Raw genomic sequence first — 24,309 nt, 5'->3', positions numbered from 1 at the left:
TATGGCTGAACTAAAGGAATTAAAAAAAAATTGTTGCACTTAAGTTCAAAACACCATTAAGTTGGATATATATTTTTAATCTATTTATTTATAGTTTGGATTTGCTCAAGATAGTAATTAAAAATACTTGATATATGACCATGAAAAATATATTTATGACAAGTGTGGCAGGGACTCCATTGGTGTATTTAATGATATGCATTTATTCATTCACTTATCCATCCATGCAAGAACAATTTACTGAGCATCTACTACATGCCAGGAAGAGTCTCTAAGGATTCAACTTAAAACTTATTTTCTAATGGCAGTTGTTATTATTGCCTCTAACTTAACAGTGGGTTTTCAAACTTAGAAAAAAATTCTGAGGTCCAGAATATTTGAACTTGTTTTTGAAATTTTTATTTACTGTGATTATATTAAAAGATGTCCAGAATAAATAGTATAACAAAATAATTTGAAATATTTCTTTGCAAATATAAAGTCATTGTAGAAGAATTAGAAAATACAGACAAGCATAAAATGCACATTTTAAACTCAAAATTCTTCCTATTGAGCTTACAGATGTTAGGTAGCCAGACTAAAGTGAAAGAACATTATTAGATATTAGATTTTGGTAGATATTAGTAAATTACCTTCAAGGAAGTTTTATCACAGATTAATATTATGAGTGACTTAAAAGCTAAAAAAATCTAATTGAATTAAGTTGTTATCTCTGTGAAGATTTAACTTACCTCTCCTTAATATAGTTTTTCCCTAAAGTTCATTCTCTCTTTCTCTTTCTTGGCAGGGGTGATATGAGAGTATTAAAATTTGTAAGACCCAGAAACACATAGAGTAAATAGTTTTTTATATACTCATATATGGATTACATTTTAGGAAATCAATTATATTATAAAGGCCTTTGCAACATTAGAAGAATCCATCTTTGTGTAGAACCAGGTATAAGCTACCCCTTTGGAATGAATTGATGGCCACCTGATCAAATACAATTTGCACTGCCAATGTAGTGGGAAGAGTATTTTGGTAAACTGGCAGTTCATTTACTAAATAACTCTAGAATCATAATGCAGAAAAAGATTTTTTTTTTAAGATGTTATTTATATATCAGAGAGAGAGAAAGCACAAGCAGGCAGAGATGGAAAGAGAAGCAGGCTCCCCGCCGAGCAAGAAGCCAGATGCGGAACTCGATCCCAGGACCCTGGAATCATGACCTGACCGAAAGCAGTGGCTTAACCAACTGAGCCACCCAGGCATCCCAGAAAAAGATTATTTCATCATCCATTTTCACTATGTTTAAGAATTTTACAGTCTTTATCCATACAAACTAATTCAAGATGTTACACGAGTTCTCTCTTTATTATAATAATAAAAGTCAGTCTTATGGGCTGAATTGTGTTTGCTTTGCCCCAGTTTATGTTGAAGCCCTAATCACCTTTACCTCAGAACATCACTGACTTGGAGATAGATGTGATAGATGTTATTAATCTCAACTGAGGCCATAAGAGTGGGCCTTAGCCCAATCTGATTTGTGCTTTCATAAGATTAGGATATTTAGACACATAAAGGGACAGCAGGGATGAACAAATATAGAGAAAAAATTATTTAGGAATACAGCAAGAAGATGGCCATCTACACGCTAAGGAGAGAGGCCTCAGAAGAGATCAAACCTGCTAACACCTTGATCTTAGTCATCTAACCTCCAGAACTCTGAGAAAATAATTTTTTGTTGTCTAAGCCACCCTGTCTGGGATATTTTATGGCAGCTCTAGCAAGTTAATACAGGTTTTAAGAAAAATGTGAATTATTTTTATATTAAATTATTTTATATTAAATAATTATTTTTATATTAAAATTAGAGATCACAGTTTTAGGATTAAATTAATTCAATAAAACTTCTATTTAATTATGTTTATATTGCATAATAATGTGAAATAAATTATCATCACAGGTTTCTAATTACCAGAGATTTCTCCTTAAATCATAATAATACATATTTGCTGATGATGCTAATAAATTTATTGTCCTAGATTTTAGAGCTTCAAAAGATATTAGAGATTATTTAATCAAAATTAATCTTCTTTAGGTTTTACAGGTAATACATTTTTATATTTCTCATTAACAATGAAAAGTAATACAATGATTAAATTGTTACTTTAATTGCAAACACCCACCTGCATGTTAAAAATAAATATTTTCACCTTGTGACAAACAAGAATTCTGAATTTTAAAAATTATCTAATTAAATTTTAATTGATTCTAAAATGATGCACCACTTAATAACTTTGAAGTTTTAAATTTTTGAGATGATAATATTATAATTTTTCAGTAGAACTTTCCTGACTTTCTGTAACATGTAGACATAACAAGATAGGAATATCCACTATTAAACTGCAAGCTAATGAACTTAAAGATTTATTATACTGGAAGGTAAACAGAAGTTCATGGGCTGAAGAGTGTGGGTCCTGATGTTGAGCTGCGCAAGTTTTAATCTTTAGATGTTAGAGTAAATTCCTGAGGGTTCTATAAACCTGAGGAATTTTCTTTAGTGTCTTCATTGACTCAGTTGCTTCAACAGTAATCTGGGTAATTAAAATAACTATTTTATAGGATTAAGTTAGTCATACCTGTATGGAGCTTAAAACAGGCCATGTTCCTATTATGATTATTTATGTTCATAAGAAATGTGTGGCATAGTTTAATATATACATAGTGCTTATTTAAAAATATTGAATGGATAACTTCCTTAGTGATAATATGGCATTGTAATATGATGTTGAATGCCAGAAGGAGAAAATTGCTTTGCATTCATTAATCTTCAAATAGTATCCAGTGTTTGCTTTTCTTACTGCAGGCGCCTCCTCACACATAATGAGTACACTACTCTGTTCGAGTTTGCTGAAACAAATTCATGCCATTTACTTTGAGATGGAGTTCTCTTTTACCAAAGTTAGTGAAAGTTACTATGAAAAATTATTTTCCATAAGTAAAAAATAACACAGATTTGAATAGAATTTCTTTTAAGTTAGCTGGATGTAATCAAGGGAGCAAATGGAAGAGTTAATGGTAATTCAAAATTTTCATTTACAACTCTTTTATTCCCATTAGAACATTCTTCTTTACTATTTATTAAAGAGATTAAAGCTCTTTTGCCTGTTTTTTTTTTATCTCTACTGGAGAAAAATGCACATGCTAAGGCATTACCTGAAATAATAGTTTTATTTGACAGAACTAATTAATCTAGATAAAACAGAGTAATTTTAGAATAAATATCCCCCTCCCCCATCCCAAGTATATTATGTGATGACATCGTAGACTTTGCAGTTCTAAGAGGATACTGAAACACTGTAACTGAATTCAAGAAAAGATTAAGTGATTGCTAAAAATAGCTCTAGTTTGCAAGTAAGCATGGTAAAGAGTAGATAATTAAATATGTGGCTTAGTGCATGAGATAACTACCTTTGGGGAATAAGAAAAAGTAAACTACATTTTCCTTACTGCACAGTTTCCTGCTTCATCATTAAAAAAAAAAAATCAGCAGATACCTAATGTGACTTAAGGGGTTATTTACAGTATCAAGATGAAAAATAGTTTTTTCCAAATGTATATATATAAATAGCATGTCAGTGTATATGTAAATAGTGTGTATATATATAGTGTGTGTATGTGCATATAATAGTGTTCATGTGGGCAAGTGTGTGTGCATATTAGCATTGAACTTTCAAACATGTATTCCTAAAAGTAAATTTTGAAATGAAGCATTGTCAAAAAAAGAAGAAGAAGAAAAGAGGCATTGTCTAATATTGATACTATATCTATCTGTCATTTCAGCATAGAAAATTTCTGTGAAAAATGTTTAGGTAACTGTGATATATTGATAATATATGACCACTATGAAGATAAGTTGAGTTCAAAAGTAAGTGCATGGGAAAGATATTCATGAGTCAAATGTCTTTTTTTTTTTTTTTTTTTTTTTTTTTGCAAGCTAGGTAAAATGTGGTAAACACTGCATAAAACATCTGGAATGGAGAGCTTCAATTCTCCCCTAATTTTTCTGGTAACAATAGAAAGACATAATGATACTGCTTCAGGATTTGATTATGTCTACTTAGAGGAAAAGCTTTTTCCCTCCAGAGAATTGTTTAGTGTAGAGTACAGGATCTCCTGAAAATAGAGTAAAGAATTTGATGTAATTATTTTGTGCTCTGTGTTCTTACTACTTAGATCATATTATCAACCTATGCTGGGAAGCAAATTATATGAAAGTATAGTTTAAAATTGGATACAAGTAACATTCTTATCCTACTAATTCACTTTATACCTCAAATTCATTCGTTTGGCAGAAGGAAAGCAATAAAAAATGAAAAAAGATTTTTCTACCAAGCACCAATATTCCTGATTTTCTAATGAAGAAGCTAATGAAATGGGGGGGAGGGGTAGAAATGAAATAATATTAATATTATTTTTATTGTAAAAACATATCCAAAATATTTGCTTCAGGCTACTTTTCCTGATTATCCATATACCTATGTATATCTAGTAGATATAGTGGAAGTGGAAGATTGATGTTCATTAGAATTTTTTGATTTTCAGTTTTTTATAGTAGGCAAAACTCAGTCATATCTTCTCTTTAAAACTACTCAACTTGAGGTAAGAAAATATTTTCAGATCAAATAATAGATATTTTCAGTTTTATAATGTACTAACCTAGCTTAGGACTCACAGCAATTGATTGTTTGAACCGGTAAGCATTTTCTACTAAAATCATGCTCTGCTATACATGTGATTTTACTGAATGCATGTCTAAAAATATACATTTATTTTATGTTGAGTAATTTAAACTGCTTAAGTAAAACACCTCTGCCCTCTCCCCTGAGTCTATGGGTGCAGTCTCTTCTCAGTAGAATATGCTCTGTTAAGATTCTCATCCTTAAGCTGCTCCTCAGAACTTCCACGAGCTCAAAATTTTGGTCCTCTGTATTTATGTCAGTCACTATGTTAAGCCAATTAAAAATCCAACAAAAAAGAATCCAGTGTGTAGTAAGTGGAGCATTGTCTCAAGCACATGGCCATGAACTTGTACTTTAACATTGAGTTTAGAAACACTTCTTATGAAAAAAATACACACACACACACACAAAATACAGGTTTAGTAATACACTTTTATAGGAAAATAAACCATGGATTTTAAGTTTTGTGGAACTTTTTTATCCTACCCCTTGTAGCAATGAAGTGAAAGGGAAATTAAATTTGATAATTAATGGTTAAAAATTGATTTTGTGGATTAAATAGTGTCTTTGATTTAAAACAGTCTCTGGATGTATGCTTAGGTAATTCAAACTTAAAGCCATGATAGAGATGTCTATCTTATATCAAATAGAAGTTTCCTCTGTCTTCCTAGTTAAAGTAGCATCTGGCTGAGATGTCTTCACACTGTTTAATAACTATGGAGAAGTTGTGGGCGGGCAATTTTTTCCCTTCTCTTTTCTAGTAAGGGTTACTATTTTTAGCTGAGCTTTCTCCCCCGACCCAGTGCCTACCATTTCAAGAGGGTTTGTCCCAACCTCATTCAGGGGCTAACTTAAGTCTAAGTTCTGATAAATCTTTAACTTGAGTGATTTATCCCATACTTTTTGTTTCCATAACTGTTGCATAGTAGTTTTGAGAATTTTCCTTTCAATCACTACATATTTTTCCAGAAAATAGAGAAGGAAGGGATACCTCAAAATTCATTCTATAAGACCAGTCTTACCTTGACACCAAAGCCAGATGAAGCTCCCCTAAGAAAAGCAAGAACAGATAAAAATCCCTTATTAATATTGATGCCAAAATCATTAACAAAGTATTAGTATAGTAAATCCAGCAACATATAACTAGGATTATATATCATGAACAAGTGGGATTTATCCTAGGAATTTAAATTTGTTTAACAATTGAAACTTAATTAATTAAATATAGCAAATTAATGGAACAAAGGACAAATATCACATGATATTTTAAATATAGAGAATGAAACATTTGATAAAATCCAGTATACATTTATGATAAAACCTTACAAGAAACTTAGAACAGAAGGAAAGTGTCTAAGCCTGACAAAGGACTTTGAAAAGCTTACATCAGATTTACTTTTTGGGGAAAGCTGGAGGTTCTAGCCAGTGTAATCAGCTTTTGAAAGGAAAAAAAAAATGCATTCCAATTGGAAACAAAGAAATAAAAAGTAAAATAAAATTGTCAGATGAATCACATTTGCATGATTTTGTTCATTATTTCAAATTATGAGAAAAAATATACCTAGTGCCTAAAATATGGTGGAATAAAACCCTGATAAAGGAAAACAGTCCATATTTACACTGCCCAAAATATGCTTAAGTAAACATTTTGGCATTGTCTTAATCTGTTTGGGATACTATTAAAAAGTACCTCAGCTTGGGTAGCTTACAAAGAACACAAATTTATTTCTCACAGTTCTGGAGGCTGGAAGTCCATATAGACATGAATGCCCACACAGTTGGGTGAGGACCTTCTTCTGGATCATTGACTTCTCCATGTGACCTCACATATAGGAAGGGCTGAGGGACCTTTGTAAGATCTCTCTTATTATAGGGCGCCTGGGTGGCTCAGTGGGTTGGGCCGCTGCCTTCGGCTCAGGTCATGGTCTCAGGGTCCTGGGATCGAGTCCCGCATCGGGCTCTCTGCTCAGCAGGGAGCCTGCTTCCCTTCCTCTCTCTCTCTGCCTGCCTCTCTGCCTACTTGTGATCTCTGTCAAATAAATAAATAAAATCTTTAAAAAAAAAAAAGATCTCTCTTATTATAACACTAATCCCATTTATGAAAGCTCCACCTCATGATCTAATCAAATCCCGAAGACTTCACCTCCTAACATCATCACATTGGGCTTTAAGAATCCAACATATGAATTTTGGAAGGATCAAACATTGAGACCATAGAAGGCATATTTCATGTTTCTAAGAAAATTATTTTCTGCGTATTTGGTGTTGCATGATATATGGCAGTTTTCTATACATAATAGCCAAAAATATATTTAAAAATCAAATTGTCAATTTAATGAATTCAGGTTATCTCCATTGCTGACCCTGTGGTTCCTAATGCTGCATCTATAAATCATATAATGATTAATCTATCTTATACATTTTTCTCATTTTAGATAAATTCCTTGAGATTTCTGAAATGCCATTGGTACTAATAAACAAAAGCACTTACTACAGATTATCAGATGCTTTCCAGAATTGCTTTGATCAGTGTATTTGCTAACAGTATTTGTTAATACTGACAGCATCACACAATTTCCAGTATTATGTATAATTTAACTTTTAGTAAATTAAATACAAAGTTGATGCTTTACCAATTTAGTATTGTTATGATGACTAATAAAGTTGAAGTTTTAAAATGTATGCAGTAGACATTCATCTGTTTTAAACTTTTTGTTGTGAAATAACACATCAGCAGAGAAGTCCATGAAACAGTTGTAAAGTTTAAGAAATTATTATAAAGTAGAAGGCTCAGATAGCCACTACTCAGGTCAAGAAAGAGAAATCACCAGTCCTCCAGAAATTATCCGCCACAACTCGTTCCCTAACACCTAAGAGTAACAACTAATCTGACATGGCAAAAAAAGTCTATCTCTTATATGTGATTATCTGTTTTGTGTGTGTTGAGTTTGAGGATTCTTTATAGATCTTGGATATCAGCCCTTTGTCTGCAGCGTCATTTGCAAATATCTCCTCCCATTCCATGGGTTGTCTCTTTGTTTTGTTGACTATTTCCTTTGCTGTGTAGAAGCTTTTGATCTTGATGAAGTCCCAAAAGTTCATTTTCACTTTTGTTTCCTTTGCCTTTGGAGACATATCTTGAAAGAAGTTGCTATGGCCAATGTCGAAGAAGTTACTGCCTATGTTCTTCTCTAGGATTTTGATAGATCCCTGCCTCACATTTGTTTGTTTTGTGGGTGTATGTGGCTCAATTGGGGACAGAAAAGTTAATTGAATTTTGTTTGTGAAAATTTTTCTGAAGCAATAAGGACACACTGAGGTAAGCTCGACTCTCTCGTTTGTGCTCCAGTCCCGTGGAAGAATAAACCACTCAGTTCCGTTGACACTCCTGTTGTATAATCAATGCAATCCATAATGGGCACAGACAGCAGTGTAAATATCACACTGCAACACATGTCAGGGAAAACAATTCTTAAAAAAACACCCGTTTTCTCTAATGTGTTTCTATAGGAACTGAAATTGGATGTCAGCCTGATGCCAGCAAATAGATTATTTTTGAATCTGAAGGTCTATGCTGGAAAAAGCCATTAGTGCTCAATCCTGAACAAATCACATTGGATCATGAAAAGTGGTCTGGTGATAAATTGATCTCGTTATTGTATTTTAGAGTCTAAAAACTATAGAAGCAACAGTTGTAATTAAACATCTTTTTAGTCAGGCACGTGGTGAAAAGGTCAATTTAGTTTTCAGTCAAGAACGTGGATCTGAATTCATTAATATCCATTCATCATCAAACATTCATCGAATGCTAAGTCTGCGTTTACTGCAGTCACTGTGTTGTCCCTTCCAGAAACACCTATATTGCCTTTAAGGACCTTTAGTTCACTATAAACAGATCCTCTCTACCAGAAAGATTGCACTCTCAATAATCTGCTTACAACTCTGTGTGTGTGTGTGCACATACACACACGCATGCACACGTTTCCTAGTGAGGGCTTGTCTGTGTGTGTCTCAAGATAACCATAAAGATTGAATTAATAATTGATTTTAAGGCTCTGATGAACTTAAAAATTAGAAGTCAATGTAGGGCTTCATTTATTTTGAAAAAATAATTTTACAATATTTCCATTATCCAAGATAAAGCACAAGCTACTTTCCAATTCTGAAAATGTATATGGAAGGACCATATTAAATATTTTAAAGCAATTAAACCAATTAAGTATTTAAAACTCATCAAGGCACGTGTTTCTAAGCAGGCAAACTTATTCTTTGATATTTTCATAACATAATTATCCTCTATTAAGTGACCTCTATATAATAAAATGTAAAATTTTTGTGAATTTGTGTGTGGTAGGACTCAATAGCAAAAAGTACAGAACGTTAGATGTAGATGTTCATTCTACATGAACTGGATTTTTACTGATGACTGGATTTTTCCTTTCAACTATGAAATTTTCTTTTTGTCTAAAGATATTAACACATTTTGTTTTTTCGGATTTTGTTCTTACACTTCTCTTCAACTTGCATAATATGTTTGGCACTTATTTATTTGATTTATTGCCAGCCTCCATGTACCCCCATTGGAATGTAAGCTTCACTGGAGCAGAAAATATTTTCTCTTAGTACACAGTTTTGTTCCTACCACTTATAAAAACACCTGGTCCATTGTAAGAGCTCAGTAAGTATTTTTGAAAGAATACTTCTCAGTGAACATATTTGAATGACTGAGTAAAAAAAAATCTAGGAATTATTTCCAGGGTAGCAAAAATTTTCTGATAGATTCTAATGTTTGCAAAGCAGTCACAATTTATTATTTTTTAAAAAAATATGATTGAATAATTAACAAGAAAGAAGACTAATGTCATTCTTATCCTTGCATGTGTTTTCCACTTCCCCCCACTACCAACCATCTAAGTTGCCCTCTTGTTTAACTACTGTGTAGCATCAAAAAAACCCTATTTCTTTATCCTTTCTGGATTGGATATAGATATCCTGCAGTCAAAGGGCTGTTTTACCACATGTTATTACCCTAGCTCCCTTGTGTAGTAAGAAACATGGTATGGTATTAACTTTTGGAAAATTTTGCCAGTGTTCTAGAGGGGTATATATACTGTTACCATATTATCCACAAGGTCCATGAAACACATGTGGACCAAATAGAGAAGGGAGAAGGAATCTAGCCAAAGCTTCACTGAAGAAGCTAGCCAAAGACCTATTTTATTGGGTATCATTTTTTCTGACATACACCAGCAATATTTGGTACAAATGAAAGTGCTCATTCTAAACATGACCTGTCATTCTATGGATAAATCAAGTGACAATTTTTGAAAAAAGAGCAATAAGCCATCTATTGCTCATGTCAATGAGAGTCTGTTCTAGATTGATGTGTCTTTCCAAATACTTACCACTTTGGAGTAACTAAGGCAGTGTAAAACTGGCTCAGTCCTTGGTTACTGTGTTTCTCTGGCTCTTCTTTTTAAAAAAGCTGAGCAATTTCCTGCCTGATTTCTTCGGTAGTCCTACTAAAAATTACCTTTTCCTTGTTGCTGTAGAAGTCACTTACACTTTAATCATTAAGCCTGTGATTGACAACATTTTATCATCAAAGAGTGTAATGTTTGGAACTAAAGAACTTAAATCTGTGAAGAGCATGAAGTAAACATGTGTCATAGCAGTCATGTTCCTAAATAACTGTGGATGGGATTTAAAAAGTGTGGCAAATTGTCTACTTTTAGGAAATAGGTTTCATTGACTTTGTGCCTTACAGAAAATACACGAATCTTTGGGATTTTTCTTATATTGCTTTGTGAGCATTAATTTGGTCAAGTAATTAAAGTCACAACAAATGTTCTTGGATAAACATCTAAATGTTTTTAGATAAAACAAATGTTTTATCTAAACCACACAAGTCAAATCCGAAAGATGATTGGAACTCTACGGCTCCGATTTATATAATATTTACTAGAGTTTCTTATTCTGGTAAGAGGGGTAATTGGATCAGGTAGTCCTCTGTAGAATTTATTTTGTTTCACTTTATTTTGAGAGATATTGTCTGCACATAGTTTAAAAAAGTTAGAGTAGTCAAAGGCCCAAACAAAAAACATAATTCCGGGGTGCCTGGGTGGCTCAGTGGGTTAAAGCCTCTGCCTTTGGCTCAGGTCATGATCCCAGGGTCCTGGGATCGAGCCCCGCATCGGGCTCTCTGCTCAGTGGGGAGCCTGCTTCCTCCTCTCTCTCTGCCTGCCTCTCTGCCTACTTGTGATTTCTGTCTGTCAAATAAATAAATAAATAATCTTAAAAAAAAAAAAAAAAACATAATTCCCCCGCACTACCTGTGACACAGTCACTTTCCAAGCTCCAGAGGAAAGCACTTTCAATGCTTTATCTGTTCCGATGTAAACATAGCAGTTACCAAATAATAGGCTTATAGTGTTATTTTTTTCCTTACATACATTACCTATCGTCTGCTACTACTGAAGAGAGAAATTCTTAAATTTATTGTTGAGAAAAGATCACGAGATCAGCTTTTGAGACCTTGCAAATCTGAAAACATGCTCATTTACCTTCATATTTGATTGCTAGATTGTCTGGACTTAGATTTTCTGTTGCAAATAAAGTTGCCTTAGGATTTTTAAGGCACTACTTACTGCTCTTCTAACTTCTTCTGCTGCTATTGAGAAGTCCAATGTCATTTTCATTCTGATCCTTCACAGGAGGATCTGAACTTTCTTCCCTCGCTTCGGAAGCTTTTAGCTTACTCTTTTTATCTTTATTGGTTTGCAGTTTCACAAATGATATGCTTTTGTGTGTGTCTTTTATTGTGCTGAGCATTTTACATACCTTTCAGTGTGAAAACTCATATTGTTTAGTTATGCAATTGTATTTTTGTGTAACTTTAAAATAATTGCTTCAGCTCCATTTTTCTTCTTTTTTTCCCCCTTTCTGTAACTCATATTGGTTAGACTAACTGTAGTAAGTAACTTTTCTATCATTTCTCTGTTATTTTGTTTGATTTTTATTCTTCTACATATAATATTTTCTGAACTTTCTCGTCTGTCTAGTGGTTTTTGAGTCTGTAATTTTTTTAAATTTCCAAAAGCTTTTTGTCATTATCTAAATGTTCCTTTTCACATTTTTAATAATAAACTGGTCATATGTAAGGGACAAAATCTCTTTTTACCTCTTTGACTATATTAACTATAGATTTTTCTTACTGTTTTTTCTTTTATTTGTTTTAGTTTCTTCTCAGGTTAAGAAGTTTTGTTTACTGAGGTGTCTTGGTTTTTAGAACAGCAGTTGGTCAACAAATATTTGTTGAATAAATAAATGAATGGATGGATGAATATTTGGCAGTCTTTCTTACTTAAAAAGGAGACACTGAAAGTCTCATAAGAATTCTATGAGGGATGCCTGGAGGGCTCATTCGGTTAAGCATCTGGCTTCAGCTCGGGTCATGATCCCTGGGTCCTGGATCAGTCTCACATTGGGCTCCCTGCTCAGCAGGGAGTCTGCTTCTCCCTCTGTCTACTGCTTCCCCTGCTTGTGCTTGTGAGCTCTCTCTGACAAGGAAAAAAAGAATCCTATGAGCATTGGGTGATCTAGTAAGCATTTCAGTTTTATAGTGGAGATGTCACAGGGAGAGAGCTAGACCATTTGGTTTGATGACCTTCAAACACTATGGATCTTGGTCTTGTTCCTAAATTTTGCGTTTTCTAATCTCTGGCTTGATGGAGGTGAGGATAGGTAATTCTGCCTTCTAGAATCTGTAACCTGAGTGGAGAAAATACTGGAGGATCTCACCTTCTTCCTTATCTAGACTTTCACTTAATCCCAGTGTTTTCAGAATGGTGACTCACTTGATTTGCCCTAGAGAGCACCTATCGCTAAATCCAGTCTCTGGTTCAGTTTCTCTAGGGAGCTATGCTCCATTACCTGCTGGGCTGTAGGGTGTGTTTCTCTTCTGTGGGTTGGGTGAGAGATGAGTTCTAGAGATTACAGTGCTTCCTGTACCCAGGAACTATTCATATACAGAAATTCAACTATTCATATACAGAAATAAATGCCACTTCTCACCATTCTCACAGCGGGTGGAAGATTTAGTGTACAAAGTTAGAGGATGCTTAGTTACATTTGAATTTCAGAGAAACAGTGATTTTTTTTTTTTTTTTTTAACAATAAGTATGTTCCATGAGATGTTTTGGACATACCTGGGCCAAAAAAATGTTATTTAATTTTCAAATTTAACTGAGTGTCTTCTAATTTATGAGGCAATTCTACCAGAGTCACCCATTACTTTTAGTTCCTAATCTCTTCTGGAGTATTTTGCTATACACTGATTAGAATTTTATGAGCTGTCCCCTCTCCTGGCATCTAGGTTTCAGCTTGCTGTGTTCTAAAAGTCAGCATGCTTCCACACACTTTGCATCTGCCTAAAATATTGTTGATATATTTTATCTGAGTTCTTCTCTTTTCTGTTCCCTATGTGTTCTAGACTATATAATCTTTTGTTCATTTATGTATCCATTTTTTAAAGATTTTTTATTTATTTGACAGAGACACAGCAAGAGAGGGAACACAAACAGGGGGAGTGGGAGAGGGAGAAGCAGGCTTCCTACTGAGCGGAGAGCCCGATGTGGGCTCAATCCCAGGATCCTGGGATCATGACCTGAACCAAAGGCAGACACTTAATGACTGAGCCACCCAGGTGCCCCACTTTTTTCTTTTATTGCCTTTTTGTTCATTTATTGTTGGAGATTTTGGAATGAGTGGTGATTAACAAATGTATTTCATATGACAGATTTACCTGGAAATCTTTGTGATTATTTTAAAATCTCTAGGTTTAGTTTCCAAAATACTCCTTCACATAATATTTTCCATTTTTTTCCAAAATAATTGTCAAGAAGTGAATGGATACACAGAACTAATATTTTTATGATGTTGTGGTATTTCTCTTGGTCTTATATGCAGGTTGTAAAATAAAACCTATAGAAAACTTCTATTTTCACATCCAATGAACCTTTTTAAGCTTGGGATGCCTGGGTGGCTCAGTTGGTTAAGTGTCTGCCTTCAGCTCAGGTCATGATCTCAGGGTCCTGGGATCGAGCCCTGCATCAGGCTTCTCCCTCTTCCTGCTCTGCCTCCTTTTTCTGCTCTGCCTGCCACTCCCCCTGATCCCTTGATTATGCTCTCTCTTTCTGACATTAATAAATAAAATCTTTTAAAAAAAGAAACTATTTAAGCTCAGTAATTAAATGATTTGATGAAATTGTTTAAAAATTTTTTTTTTAAAAGTTTAGGGTATTTATTTATTTATTTATTTAAAGATTTTATTTATTTATTTGACAGAGAGAGATCACAAGTAGATGGAGAGGCAGGCAGAGAGAGAGAGAGAGGGAAGCAGGCTCCCTGCTGAGCAGAGAGCCTGATGCGGGGCTCGATCCCAGGACCCTGAGATCATGACCTGAGCCGAAGGCAGCGGCTTAACCCACTGAGCCACCCAGGCGCCCCTGTTTAAAAATTTTTAAAGATTTGTATATTTTAGAGAGAGAGTAAGCGAGTGAGGGGAGGGACAGAGGGAAAAGGAGAGAGAGAATCTTAGCAGACTCCTGTTGAGCATGGAGCCTGGCTTGCAGGTCTATCTCAGGATCCATGAGATCATGACCTGAGACACTTAACAGACTGAGCCACCCAGGTGCTCCTGTTTAATTAAATTTTATATGGGCCACTAAATTATATGATGTACATGTGTGGAAAATAGAAATAGTTTTCATAAGCATGCTTTTTGTGACACAGATAATAATGTAAACATAAACAATAAAGTCAGAATTGATTTCACACTGTCAAAAAGATCTTTAACAACAGAAGTAGATTTTCATATATTTGCACCTAGTAAACTCGAATATACATGAGCGTGTTTAGTAAATTAAATGGAAAGATTGTTTTATTTGCCTTAAGGAGACATTACAGTACATGTTCTAAAAGATAAATGAAGAGAGTTGAAATAGAGCATAAGATTGAGCATTTGTCAAATCAAAATTGAAGGCAGCAGACAGTAAATTGGATTTTCTTTTACAATAACATGTAGTTCACCTTCTATCATTGTAACAAATATTATAATATATACTTTATGACATCATATCTTTCATCTACTTTTGTTGCTGAAACTCTGAGAATAAAACAGGTCTTTACTATTGCTCTACTACAATTCACTGTTGAGAATGCAAAGTGTGTTTCCTTAAAGATGTGTTTTTCCACAGAGAAAATATTAGCCATCAATTGTCAACTCAGATGCAGAATAAATAGCACTATCAGTACCCAGTTCAGGTTCAAAGGAGTCTCTGAATTGTGGTGTTGAGCCTGCTACAAGTACTAATCATCTCTCAGGGCCCAGCTGTTCTCAACTGCAGGGAAAGAGGCAACTTGGGTATTTCATTGTATCTTTTTCCCCCCCATATGCTAAAGAATAAATGGCAGAACAGGAAAAGAATAACACTTCTTCGTTCATCAAATCACAGAAAGTATCTGCTAACTCAGGTGTTGTGTAAGAATACATTACAACCAAGTAAAAAGAAAAAAAAGAAAACACTTTCCCCAGGAATTTTATAACATTTATATTGTGGTTTTTGAGTGTTTGTTAAAGAGATGCTAACCTCTTTGTGATCAGCAGTGGAAAATATCTGATGATTCTCATCTCCCTTTCAAGAGATAGAAAATGTAGTTTTCCTGGGACTATATTTCTTAAGCTAATGTGAAATATTTGATACAAAGAATTCTAAAAATTGAAATAGCACCCAGCACTGAAAGGTAAAAAGTGCATATTTTTGTGGAGTTATTTTTTTCTTTTCAGAGAGAAGCCTAGTGTAACTGTTGAGTTTCTGCTATGCATAAAAGTATAATCTGCTGGTGTTGGACTAGTTCACTTTGTACCTCTCACAATCTCCCACATGTGGTGAGTATTTTTACTGTCATTTTAGAGACCTGAACAATGAGTTTTAGAGAGGTTACAGGCAAGCTTTCAATGTTTGGCAGCTAATAAGTGCTACAGAAGAAATTTGAGTCAAGATGACCTGATGTGACAGCCTTGCTTGTCCATTACAATAAGAGTCACATGTAGAACATGGTTCAATCAATCATCCATCTTTGAGAAGGACAAGTACTTGTAAGTATTTAAACATCCACCTGCCTAGTGACTGATAAAGATTTTGAATTTTTATTTATCTGAAAGCTTTGGGGGGATTATTTATGGTAATTGGAATATTGAAAAAAAATTTTTTTTTTAGATTTTATTTATTTATTTGACAGACAGAGATCACAAGTAGGCAGAGAAGCAGGCAGAGAGAGAGAGGAAGGGAAGCAGGCTTCCTGTTGAGCAGAGAGCCCGGTGCGGGTCGATCCCAGGACCCTGAGACCATGACCTGAGCCGAAGGCAGAGGCTTAACCCACTGAGCCACCCAGGCGCCCCGGAATATTGAAATGTTTTAAATGATCCTGAAGACTAAATTATCCATTCATTGAGGAGCTAAGTCATAACATTGGAAGAGAAGGTAGATCAATGATAAATAGATTAGATAGATAGGTAGATGATAGATAAATGATCGATGATAGAGAAACAGAGAGATGACATTTAGAGGACTGCTATGATGACTCAGGAGACAGATGTGTTCGTGAAAGGAAATTGCCCATATGGTGCCTCTTCCGGAGACTTTAGTAAAGATTTAAATTACTTTATAGCATTAATTACTTTTAACATTGCTTCTGAATACGACACCATTTTGTGACTAACCATAAGGAAGCACAGATTTTATTAGGGTAATATTGAGTACTTATTAGATGCCAGGCGTGATCCTAGATGTTAGGAATACAAAGATATAAAAACAAAATGAAACAAAACAAATCCATGATTTCTGCTTTCCTGAAGATTTCAGTTTAGTAAGGGAGGTGTATGAAGAAATAATCATGCAAATGACAGTAGAGTCACAATTTTCATAAGTGTTCTGGGGGAAAAGATAACAGTATACTTCTGTTCCAGTGGAAAAGAATAGCCAATAAAATTGTGTGTGTGTGTGTGTGTGTGTGTGTGTGTGTATGATATGGGATGTGAAGAAAAAGTACAGCTGGGGAATGGACTGAACTGAACTGGAGCCAAGGTGGCCAGATTACAGCCAGTGGGTCAAATGTTACTCGTGGCCTGGTTTTATGTACAGCTGCAAGCTAAGAATGCAGTGTTCTTTATATTTTAAAAGATGTACAGATTTACCACACAAATATGCAACAGAGACTGTATGTGGCCTGTGGTACTTAAAATATTTACTGTCTTGGGGTGCCTGGGTGGCTCATTCATTAAGTGTCTATCTTCAGCTCAAGTCATGATCCCAGGGGCCTGGGATCGAGTCCCTCATCTGTCTCCTTACTCGGTGTGAAGCCTGCTTCTCCCCCTCCTACTCCACCTGCTTGTATTCCTGCTCTTGCTGTCTCTTTCACTCTGTCAAATAAATAAATAAAATATAAGTAAGTAAGTAAGTAAGTAAGTAAATAAATAAATAAATAAGGAAATAAAATATTTACTGCCTTGCCCTTTCCAGAAAATGTTTACCAACATGACCCCTGGGTTAGAGAGAAGCAGGGCATTCTCTTTTCGATTATGGTGGGGGGGACATCTTCCCTGGTGTTTCAGTAGAGACCTCTCTGAGGCGAGAGAGTATTTGTTCTCCTAGCAGGCGATCTGCTTTAGACCAACAGGAGCAAAGATGCTGAGATGGAGACTGTGTTGTCTGCCCAGAGAAACTAATAAGCCAGTGATATGGGAGCAGTGAAAGATGGATGAGTCCAGAGACGAAGGCAGGAATAGTATTAGGTTCAGCTTTATCAAGAGTTTGTCTGTTATTCCAAGCATGTTAGAAAGCCTTTGAATGGTTGACAACAGAAAAGTTATATGATCCAGTGAAATTTTTAAGTGAATGGCCGTGTGGAAAAGATCCTCTAGGGGCCAGGGTGGAAGCAAAGAGATTGGCCATGGCTTGTTAGGATTGTGGAGAGGGGAGTGATGGTGCTCCGTCAGGGTGCTAATACAGCAACAACTTAGGAAGTGAGCAGTAGTTGGATTCATGGTATATATTTTAGCTAGAATTAGTAGAATTTTGTTATGAATTAAACATGAGATGAGAGCAAATATAGTAAGTATCAGAGGAGTTTTGCTGTAAAGAGAAGTAGAAAAAATGGCAGTGGCTGTTAGGGAATTTATTATTTCATCGTTCTATTTATTTTGTTCTACTCTATTTTATTTTATTTTGAGGAAAGCTATTAAGTATGTTTGGCAGCTGGTGAGAATGATTCTGTAGAGAAGAAAAAATTAATTTGAAGGAGACAGGGGAGATAATTCTGAGTTGAATTCTTCAGTAGGTAAGAAGAGATAGAACCTATTAAAAATCAGTTGTTTATCTTAAATAATGGCGTAGGTATTTCATCTGTTTTAATTGAAGAGAAGGCAGAATGCATGTATACATGTGATTATTGATAGTGGGAAGATGGAAAAGGTAACATCGATTATTTTATATCTGTGAATTTCGAAATAAGGTCATTAGCTAAATGAGGGGGTGATGACAGTGTTAATGGTAAAAAGCAAGAAAAAATGTGAAATGCATAGTTTGGAAAGAGGGAGTGTGAATTGGCTAGCAGCATAGGATAGTACTACTTTAAGTATATCAGGAAAACAGGATATAAGACTATTTTTCTGAGCCAACATAACGAAACACTGGTTTCCCTGCTGAATTTAAGTTTGTGTCCCTAACACTTGAAAACTACCTTACCCGTGAAGTAGTTGCTGGCTACATGTAGCTACTGAACATGTGAAATATGACTAGCATGTGTTATTTGTGAGCATGTGTATGTGTGCACATGTTTGCACACATGTGTGTACATTTTATGTGTTACGGGCAGAGAGGCTTTCAGACATATTGCATGTATGCTGGGTTGTATTTTCAACTGCATATGTGAGACTATTATGCAACAGAGTAGAACTGTAGAGACTGTGATGGATCTCATGTACACAGCTTTACAGAAAGAGAGATAAATTGATAATAATGTATTTATTGAGTGCTTGTAAAGTGTCAGGTGCTTTATGAGTGGCATGGTTCATTTAATCCTGGCAAAACGCCTACAATAGGCATTGTTATTCCCTCTTTAAAAAGCTCTAGAAAACTGTAGGTAAGGAGAATGGAACTAGAAAAGTGGCAGATGTGAGATTCGAAACCTGGTCTGTTTTCCTCCAAAGACTGTATGCTTTTGGGGCGCCTGGGTGGCTCAGTGGGTTAAGCCGCTGCCTTCGGCTCAGGTCATGATCCCAGGTCCTGGGTTCGAGCCCCACATCGGGCTTTCTGCTCAGCAGGGAGCCTGCTTCCTCCTCTCTCTCTGCCTGCCTCTCTGCTTACTTGTGATTTCTCTCTGTCAAATAAATAAATAAAATCTTTAAAAAAAATACAATTTCACTTAAAAAAAAAAAAAGACTGTATGCTTTTCAGCTACTTCACACTGCATTGTTATTTTCCATGAAGACAAAAAGTTAAGTGTTTCTAGAAGCAGAGTCCCTTCTATATCCCAGAGTTTCCCATAAATCAGGTACATCAGTCCCATTTGGGGTGGCAAAGTCTTGCCTGCATTACTCAATTTCACATTTTTCCTATTACCTCTCTAAAGGGGTCTAAAGGCAAGACCGATTTTGTCTCTAAAGGCAAGACCTGCTTTCAGAACTATCTTTGGATACACGTGCAAAACAAATGAATAGCAGAGGGGAAAAGTCTTGTCAGAACCACTCTAATCCTTTGGGCTTGGGCTTCCTTGGGTGGTGACTGGGTCATGAACTAGGCCAAGCCTCCACACCGAGTTCAAAACAGCCATTCTTTGAAGTTGTGTATTTTCAGGAACATTTCTTTATTCCTTTATAGGCTTAAGGGGATGAAAATCTGTTAGATGACATGCAACCTGCCCTTTCAAAGCTCCTCAAGGACCCTGGGGATTTTGCAGCCATCTGGAATTTGCTGTCATGCTGTGAGTTTTGCAGGTTTGTTTAACTTTTAGTCTCTCTAGTCACATCTTTTATTATTCACTCTATGCATAATTTTTGCATTATATGGTCTTTTTTAAATAGTGGGCTGCAATTGCTCAATTTAATCACAAATGTGACTCTGAAAGGACTCAATGTCTTAAAAGTTATTTCCCTCTTTCCTCACATTAAAAAACAAACAAACAACAAAAAAAACAACCCACGTGTTTTGGCTCCAACAGATTTGTTGCTCAGAAATTAAATCCCATGCTCCTAAGGAATGCAGTATAGAGTAGGTTTGAGTGAAGGCTACATGTTTTCTGGATTCATTATTAGCAACCAAGATAACTTTAATTTATCTATATATTTGTTATCTGTATTTTCTTAGGTGTTAGTGCCCTTGGATTTTAGCTGTTTATCATGTTTCTAAACCGTGGCATGTTAAGACCAGAGAGAGGATTGCTGATCATATAATTATGGACAGGATAGCTACCCTAAAAATGAGTTTGTTAAAGATTAACTAATTACTAGGTAACTGTTTGCCTAAAACTCATTCTTTTTAGAAAAAGGCACCTTTTAACTCTTTTCTTCATAACAATTTTCATTTTAATAATTTTCATTGTAAGGGCAACTTTCATGTTCTTCATAGAATTTGCGGGGGTCCCTTGACACCCCACCAACTTTGAGGGGCTTCTACTTCATGTTGCACTCAGTATCTCTTGGGTGTGACTTTGCTGAATGTGCCTCTGTGTAACACTAAGTCTTGTCTACAACCAGTGCTATGTTGGCTCGATTTCTATACCCAAGTATCTCCCAATTTTATTTTTTGCTCTCTGGTTCTCTCAGAATACTGCTCGAGTCACCACGGTATTATTTTCAGGCATGGATTCTGACCTCTAACCCAAGCCATGAGTAGAATCCTGCTCTGAGTTGAATAGAGTATCCTAAGTCACCACTCTGCTGTCCATTTGACTTATAGCATTTCTCCTGTCTAAGAATTGTGTTCTTTCCTCACCGGCAAGTCACTGCCAGCTTTGATTCGACTGAATGTCCCTCTCCTTTCCCATTTACTTTAATTTATATATCTATCACCCAGGCCAGAGAACACCCTGATCTTGGCAGATGGTAGGGTCTTTGGCTGTACTTCTGTGACTGAACTAAAGGAGAATTTGTCCACCCCAATACACAGCAAACCACTAAAAATACCGATGCTGACTTTTACCGTGAAGAAAGATAGGCTTTTGTTGGTGTGGTGACACCTAGGAGAATGGGGATCTAATGCTCATAAGTCCTGAACTCCCCAGTGACTTGCCACTGAGGGTTTTTAAGGGCAAAAATAAAGGGAAAGGGGTAAGGGGCTTAGGGTATGGGTACTTCTGATTGGTCAGGGTTTGGGTAAGCTTCAAGATTGACTAACTGATGCAGGTCCATCTGATTTCACCAAGATTGTGGTCAGGTGGTCATTCCCTTCTCTGGCCCAGGTCTGCCAAACATCTCAGCAATGTATGCCATGAGATCAAGCCCTGTGTCAGGCTCCACGCTCAGTGTGGGGTCTGCTTAAGATTAAGATTCTCTCCCTTCTTCTCTACTCCTCTCCCCTGCTCTCATTCTCTCTCTCAAAAAAAAAAAAAAAAAAAAAAATTCTTGCTTTCCCCCTCTAAGCAGGAACACTGGATTTCTACCTGAATCTGTACTCCTCAGACTGCAAGTCTTTAATGTCAAATAAACACTTGTTTGACTCTCTTTGTGGCTCTTTATGTTCAGTTTGACAATTTTATATGACAAAACAAAACAAAACAAAAACAAAAACCCTAAACCCACTATCAAACTAGTTAAAGGACAGGGAATGAGTAGATGTAGAAATATTCAAAATACATAGAAATATTTACATTGAATTATATGACTAGTTTTTTTTTTTTTTAAGATTTTTATTTATTTGACAGAGAAAGATCACAAGTGGGCAGAGAGAGAGAGAGGAGGAAGCAGGCCCCCGGTGGAGCAGAAAGCCCGATGTGGGACTCGATCCTAGGACCCTGAGATCATGACCTGAGCTGAAGGCAGAGGCTTAACCCACTGAGCCACCCAGGTGCCCCTAAATGACTAGATTTAAAAAGCAAGGGAAGCAAGGGCAAAAATGAACTATTGGGATTTCATCAAGATCAAAAGCTTTTGCACAGCAAAGGAAACAGTTAACAAAACCAAAAGACAACTGACAGAATGGGAGAAGATATTTGCAAATGACATATCAGATAAAGGGCTAGTGTCCAAAAATCTATAAAGAACTTAGCAAACTCAACACCCAAAGAACAAATAATCCAATCAAGAAACGGGCAGAGGACATGAACAGACATTTCTGCAAAGAAGACATCCAGATGGCCAACAGACACGTGAAAAAGTGCTCCATATCACTCGGCATCAGGGAAATACAAATGAAAACCACAATGAGATATCACCTCACACCAGTCAGAATGGCTAAAATTAACAAGTCAGGAAATGACAGATGCTGGCGAGGATGCGGAGAAAGGGGAACCCTCCTACACTGTTGGTGGGAATGCAAGCTGGTGCAACCACTCTGCAAAACAGCATGGAGGTTCCTCAAAATGTTGAAAATAGAACTACCCTATGACCCAGCAATTGCACTGCTGGGTATTTACCCTAAAGATACAAACGTAGTGATCCAAAGGGGCACGTGCACCCGAATGTTTATAGCAGCAATGTCTACAATAGCCAAACTATGGAAAGAACCTAGATGTCCATCAACAGACGAATGGATAAAGATGATGTGGTATATATATATAATGGAATACTATGCAGCCATCAACAGAAATGAAATCTTGCCATTTGCACGACGTGGATGGAACTAGAGGGTATCATGCTTAGCGAAATAAGTCAATCGGAGAAAGACAACTATCATATGATCTCCCTGATATGAGGGAGAGGAGATGCAACATGGGGGGTTAAGGGAGTAGGAGAAGAATAAATGAAACAAGATGGGATTGGGAGGGAGATAAGCCATAAGTGACTCTTTTTTTTTTTTTTTAAGCATTTAAAGATTTTTATTTATTTATTTGACAGAGAGATCACAAGTAGGCAGAGAGTCAGGCAGAGAGAGGGGGGGAAGCAGGCTCCCTGCTGAGCAGAGAGCCTGATGCGGGACTCGATCCCAGGATCTTGAGATCATGACCTGAGCCGAAGGCAGTGGCTTAACCCACTGAGCCACCCAGGCGCCCGCCATAAGTGACTCTTAATCTCACAAAACAAACTGAGGGTTGATGGGGGGAGGGGCTTGGGAGAGGGGGGGTGGGATTATGGACATTGGGGAGGGTATGTGCTATGGTGAGTGCTGTGAAGTGTGTAAACCTGGTGATTCACAGACCTGTACCCCTGGGGATAAAAATATATTATATGTTTATAAAAAATAAAATTAAAAAAAAAAAGCAAAAAGGGAAATCTACAAGTAAATAATAAAAAGATCATCAATCAATCATTCCTTGAGTAAGGAATCTAAACAGTTGATCTAAAAAAGACAGTATACAAAAGCTTGAAAAAATGCCTTTGTAACGGGAAGAAACTTAACATGTGTGACACCATATTGCTTCTGTTTGCCTTGCTGCTGTGACCTACAGCTTAGAAACTTCTGTTTAGCCCTGAAGGTAGGCATGTTAATCATCAAAGGAATTTTGCTTACAGCTGAGATTTGCAAAAACTGCTTTTAACTGTAAACTCACCTCACCCAGGGACACAAGGAAGTATGTACAGAAATGACCGTATTATGTATAAGAATTATAGAAATGACACAACCAGGTTCCTGTATGCAAAGATTAACTGATCAAGAACAAAAAAGTTCCATGACGTTCCTCAGATGTTTACAGACCTCTGTCACCTTTTGACTTTAATCTCCTCCCACTGCCCCCATTTGCTAACCTAAAAGAAGCTCCAGTGTGTGTGTGGTGGGGGAGGGGGTTCCTTAGGATAAGAGTCCACCATCTCCTCAGTCTGTTGGCCTTCCAGATAAAGTTGGTTTTCTTACCCCAACATCTTGCTTCTTGACTTACTGGTGGTGAGTGTAACAAACTGGGACTCCATTACACTTTTACTTATTCATTCATCACATATTTATTAGTTGTCTATGATGTGTGAGGGACTGTGAAAACACTTCAGATATGCTAGTGAAAAAACAATGAAAACTCATGCTCTTGTAAGGCAGCAAAAAAGAAATTATCAAAAATAAAAACAAAAAATGAACTGGGAGAGAACACTGTGGGGAAGTTTTCTTTAAAGAAGTGCTAATGCAAATAAGATAAGCTCAATCCTATTATCTTGAGAAATGCAAATTAAAGCAATAGGAGTCATTCTTTTCCAGTCACATTGGAATAGAAGAACGATACAAAATTTGGGGAGTGTTTTGGGTTAAATTGTACCCCAGAATATATGTTGAAATTTTAATCCTCAATACTTTAGAATATGACCTTATTTGGATACAGGATCTTTACAGAGGTAAATCCAATATAACTTGGGTCCTCATAAAAAGGAAAAAAGTTGACC

Source organism: Lutra lutra, chromosome 1, assembly GCF_902655055.1.
Source record: "Lutra lutra chromosome 1, mLutLut1.2, whole genome shotgun sequence".
Lineage (NCBI taxonomy): Eukaryota > Metazoa > Chordata > Mammalia > Carnivora > Mustelidae > Lutra > Lutra lutra.
The sequence above is the reverse complement of the archived record's forward strand: the minus strand, read 5'-3'. Positions refer to the sequence as shown.